This window comes from Cupressus sempervirens, chromosome 10 (assembly GCF_028749045.1).
Source record: "Cupressus sempervirens isolate cs-2001-9-10 chromosome 10, ASM2874904v1, whole genome shotgun sequence".
NCBI classification, from domain to species: Eukaryota; Viridiplantae; Streptophyta; class Pinopsida; order Cupressales; family Cupressaceae; genus Cupressus; species Cupressus sempervirens.
Genome location: NC_143127.1, coordinates 356,221,367 through 356,227,471, shown reverse-complemented (window position 1 = coordinate 356,227,471; position 6,105 = coordinate 356,221,367). Strand labels below are relative to the sequence as shown.

At 37.7% G+C, this 6,105-nt stretch overlaps 1 pseudogene; it reads right to left on the bottom strand.

The window, feature by feature from the left end:
- Positions 1-3,105: 3,105 nt before the first annotated feature.
- LOC149534075 (subtilisin-like protease pseudogene) lies at positions 3,106-5,415 on the bottom strand (annotated as a pseudogene).
- Positions 5,416-6,105: the final 690 nt, after the last annotated feature.

The window sequence follows — 6,105 nt, the reverse complement described above, 5'->3', positions numbered from 1 at the left end:
TGCATCCAAAACCATCATTATGAATTGCCACAAAAGATTAATCATCAAAATGCTACGTGAAACTATGGCATTTTGAATAGCTCCCCAAACCAACATGGGTTTAACTAGGATCCCACAACAAGATTAGGTTTTAATGGCCCATAAAACCATTACAAGGTTTTGAAAAGTTCATGAAACTTTCACTATGAGCCTCATGAGATTAATAAAATAATATTAAAAAATAACAAAAATTAGATTTTGATTTATTAAGGGATCCAAAACTATATTGGGGTTTTCAAAGTTACCACAAGCCATCAAGTTGGGTTTTGAAATGGCTCCCAAAATTAATCTAAAGTCTAGATCAAAGTTGATCATCCAAAATGTCTACAACTTTCCCAACAAACCCTTATCCACATGTATAGGATTGGATCCCAAATTAATATACGGACTAAAAAAAATCACTAGAAGGGAGAATATAATTTTTTTCCACCTAGCATTCCAATAGTTGTGTGGTGCAATGAGTATCCGAGGGTACTCTTGTTGGAGGTAAACTAGATCCTTGTAGATAACCACATAGTGGAAATACAATTCAAAAGCAAGATATGTTACAAATCATAACACTTTATTCATAAATACAATTGTTTACATGCAATATGCCTAGCTATAAGGCCTTTCGAGTTAGGGCCAAATACAACAACAATTAAAAAATAGTTTTGCAAGATCCCACAAGATCCAACTCACAGTCGTAATACTAGCTAGTCTAGTTCCACACTCTATTAGGAAACCCAAAGGAAATATCAACTTGTGCTCGCAAGCCCACCAAGAAATCTCCTAGTTCAGCAAGCCTCAACTACTAGCCCTTCAAGGTTTGCTCATAAAATTCATCCTCTTTTTCAAGCTGGATGAATATACCACACTACCTTAAGACTCCAAAAACCACCCCTTACTTATACCCAACTAAGCCACAAGTTATCCTATCCCATTAAAAATTAAAATAAACCCTAATATTAAATATTTTTATAAGCCACAATTCTGCTAAATTATTAGAAGATTATTAGTACAATATTAGTACAATCTTGTACTAATATTAACTTCTTCTTTTCACTTCTAATTTATCAGTACAATCTTCTAATAAATTTGGATTCTCACAGGTATCTGCTAAATTATTTTTATAAGCCACAATTCTGCTAATTTATTAACCAATTGAAAGCCTCTCTTGCATAGGTTATTGATACTATGTATTTTATTCTAAACCATTATTGCATAGAAGATTCCAATTTTTTGAGTTAAACCTTTAAACCAACAAGAATCCTAAAAGGTAGGGTCATAACTCAAAAGGAGTTATGAAATGCTAGAGTAAATAGAAAAACAACCATAAGGATTAAATAACCAAACATGAGAGGTGAAGTCATCCATTTTGATCCTCCAAGAATAAAGCTCCACCTAGATCTTCAACATGTTGGGATTGATGCACATAAGGTTCACCCATTAACCATTAATCTATTAATCAAAAACTATACTAGCATAAAAATGCTTGCAATAATTAAGCAGATCTGAATCGTCAAATCCTTCCATCAAGAAACTTTCTCTAAGCCAAGAATCTTCAAAGAATCTAATCCATTTGCAATAATCGGCTACATTAGCATAAAGTTTTAATTAAGGCTAGGGTTGATGTCAATTGAGTTTATGTTAAAAAATACATTAAGTTCAAGTTATTATTCAAGATAGGGTTTAGTTATGGTTAGGATTGATGTTTTGGTTAACTTATTATTAGCATTCAATTATGGCTATATTAGGGTTATATTTAAGATAAGGTTATGCATAAGATTAATACTACCTTATCATTAAAGATATTATTTTAGGTCAATACTTGAAGTTAATGTTAAGGATGATATTGTCAACTAAACTATTAACATGATTGAATTATAATTTAGCTAGACATCTAATAGTAGTTATAATAAAAAAGTATATCTAGCCTTAAATAAAACCTACAACTAAATTGAGTTTAAATTATAATAATTAATTGCAAAGCATTATTTTCCCTTTTATGCCCATTTTGGCTTAAAGGGTTGGCTATCCTTTTGCCTCATTTTAGTTATTTATGTGATTATTTTAATAATATATACATAAACATATAATCAATTATATAACTCCATTATATTTTAATAAAATAAACTAAAATTGTAAACAAATAATTGTTGATAATTAATAGATTTTTCTTTTGAATAATTGATTTTGTAAATAAATTACTTTTTATATCGACTATTTTTAATACCATTTTAAGGACATGCAAAAGTCAATAAGAATTTTATGATTAATCTAAGACAATCTAAAATTGGATAAATAAATTTGAAAAAATAAAATTAATGATATTTTAAAGGAATAGAAGACTATGATTTTTAATTAATGTTACTATTCTAAAATTATTCTTTTGACTTAAATCTCATTTAAGCTCCTATTTGAGTCCATATAGCAATTTACTTAATCATAATTATAACTATAAACTATACCTAACATTAATTGTAAATTTTGAGGGTAATAACAGAAGTATTAATACAAATAACTGAAATAATAACTAAGAGTGTCACTTTTATAATAAAATCCGTTTTCCCAAAACCGATTGATTAAGACAACAAAATATTCTAATGTGTGGAGAACTTTCCTATGATTTATAATCATATTCCTAAAATTAAAACAATAATATGATATTTTTCTTATTGTAGTCAAACTCTCTATAAATTAGAACAATTTATGTTACATGTTAGAAATATCTAAATATGTTGTTGATCTTGCAAATAAAATTACATTTTCAATTTATGAAATATTTTTTTATATGCTCATATATTTATTCTAAAATAATATTTTTAATAATAATTCCGTTAATTGAAATTTGTTTAAAATTTGTACCTTTTATTTAAGAATGGAATTGTAACATCTAATATATTAGCTAGCATGCTAATATGTTTGAATTAGATATAACAATTGACCTTTTGAATTGGATGGCTTGTTTTTATTGCTGACAGAAAAAACTGAGCCAGTCACGAGCTGGTCCTGAATTCGATTACATAAATGGATATGGACATGAGACCTCCTGACTCAAAAATGGTTATTGTCATCGCATGTAATTTAGCTTGTGTCCCAGATGACGGAAACAGGGCTTCTTACGCTGTAACCATGAGCGCCGCTTGAAACCCACGTAATTGAGCCTTGCGAGAACCTTGATCTCATAGGATTAGTTTTGTTTGCTGAAAATGTGACGCTATAACTCTTCTTCTCCATCACTGCCCCAAACGATAAAGACGTTGGATTCACAATCATGTCAACCCCTCTGGGAGGAACAATGTTCACGGTGTACATGGATTGGGCAGTCCCGACATTCGTTACGGTTCTTGTCAAGGTGACAGAATAATTTAGGTTATTGAAAACCAGAGAGAAGGATGGATAATTGAGATTACCCGGAAGAGTGCTACTTTCATTATTGGAAGGGCACGCAATATTCTTGCTTAAGATGACCTGAATCTGCGATTCTGTGTAGTTCAGCCCACAGAGATAAGGAACATAATCTTTGGCGCTAAGGTCATATATAAGACCCGGATCGGCAGCTCTTTCGGGGTTTATATGTCCAGCGCCCGTAGCAAATATATCTGCCGGTGCGAAATTGTTTCCACCGTCAAGAATCGGCCCGCCATTCTTATCGAGGTGCTCTGCAGTTGTAATAAGCGCAGACTTAATGGCCGCGGGAGTCCATTCCGGGTGAACGGCTTTGAGCAGAGCAGCAACCCCGCTGACATGCGGAGTGGCCATTGACGTGCCGTACAAGATGTTGAACATCACTCTTCTGTCATCTTCACTGCTATCATGAGGATCTGGACTGAGATCCGAAGGCCAAGCTGCTATGACGGCAAATCCAGGGGCGATCAGGTCGGGTTTCAGAATTTCGGGGCTGACCGTGTTGGGCCCGCGGGATGAAAATGAGGCCACTGCGGGCGCCGAGATATTGTTGGCGTCGCCGAAGACAGTGCCTTGGAACTCAATAGCCGCCGTGGGGGTATTTGTACAATTCATATAGGCTGCCAGGGCAAGTGCTGCCTTATTACCAAGCGTTGTTGACGGCAAGACAGGAGCGTACAATCGAATTTCCTCGTCATCGTTAACGAATATCACGCCCGCCCCTCCGGCCTCTCGAACGGCTTGACCCTGCTCCACTAGATCGCCAGGTCCGCCTCTTATGCACACCACGAGCTTTCCTTTTACTACATCTCGGTTGAGAAATTGACCCCCACAGGTATCTACCTGAACAAGGCTCAGTTCATTGGTCTGGTCGTGGCCCATGCCGTTGAAGAGTGACTCGCCGTACAGAACTGTTCCGTCTCCGAGCTTGAGATTCGCGACGAAATGTCTGTCCATGGAACTCGCGCCGACGGTCATGATCCAAGGCGCGCCGTTGTAAAGATACGACGGCTCCGTCGGCCCCTCGTTTCCTGCTGCGCAGCTCACAAAGATGCCCCTTTCCATCGCTCGGAAGGCCCCGATGGCGATCTCGTCCTCGTAAAACGGAATAGCGCCGCTGCCGAGAGAGAGCGAGAGCACGTCCACGCCCTCAGATATGGCGGCGTCCATCGCCGCCAGAACATCTGATGTCCTACATCCCCCCTCCTTGCAAACCTTGTAAACGGCGATGTGAGCACCCGGCGCCATTCCCTGCGCGGTTCCTTGAGAACTGCCAAAGAGTCCCGCATTTGCAACGAGGCTCCCCGCGGCAGTGGATGCAGTGTGAGTGCCGTGTCCGTCCAAGTCCCTCGCCGTCTTATCCTCGGTGTAAATTCTCGCTCCGATGAGTTTGTTGTTGCAACTGGACGCATTGAAATCTGTTGTGGTCTCGCAGACTCCTTTCCACCGAGAAGGGACAGCACCGGTATTGAGGTCTGGCTGAAACGAAGGGCTCTCCGGCCACACGCCACTGTCCAGCACGCCAATTATGGTGCCCTTGCCCGCGTTAGATCTCGGCCAGAGTCCCTTGCTTGAATCCAGGCCCAGAAACTTTGCAGAATATGTTGTCTGCAAGTGCAGCATTCTATCAGGATACGCATCCACGAAACCTGGGATCTCTCGCATCGCCTCAATTTCTGATTTTGTTAGTCGGGCGGAAAATCCAGTCATGACATTCTCATACGCGTGCAGTAGATTTTGACTAGAACTTCCTCCTCGCTCTTCTTCCGCTGCTTCTTTGGGCAAAAACGATGAATACCACATCCTCAGCTCCTCAACGCTATGTGGACTTATGTCCGGCTGCTCCACACGAACGATATAGATCCGCGATTCCTCGCTTTCCTCTGCAAAAACATCTGGATCGGACATAAGTATTACGGTCGCTATTATCACGAACAGGAGCTTCTTCATCTGTCCATTAAACGATCTTCTCGCCAGAATGCCCATCTTAGATGATGCCCAGAGATATTCAACCCAATGGATAACAATGCGATCTAGGTCTCTGTTAGTTATGCACCTCAAAAGCTTCCAGCGGTGTAAAATGCCAAATGTTTGAATCAGTAATCTTGTTATAACACACCAACCTTCCTATGGGCATCCCCTCACAGTTTGGGCTACGATATTAGCTGGCTTCGTAACAAGTTTTACTGATTCTCTCGCCATACATGTCCCTGACCAATTTTCTTTGCCAACTTTCCTAACTTTACAGTACCTATTATCTCTGCATTAAAACGCGCCATTTTACGAGATCGTCTTATCTTTCGTTTTTGCGTTTTTGTTATTCCCACAATATCCTAGAATTCGTGGAATGTCCTCTTTTTCTGATATTTTCTTCGTTTTCGATTTAACAACATTGTTCTTCTAATACTTTGGAATATATTTATTCTTCCCTTATTTAGAGATATATTTGAAGGGAAATAAAAAATATTCTATTCAAATAAATTTTTGGAATTGAGAACAAATACGTAAGAAATGTATAAAAATCTCTGCAATAGCTGTCTTCTTAACAAGTTCGATTGATCCTCTTCCTTCTGTTTTAGAAAATTGTTATTATACAAATATCGCAGAATTAGTGGAATTATTATCCAAATATCTTAGAGGTAAATAAAAAACTATCATAATGAATTATATCAATCA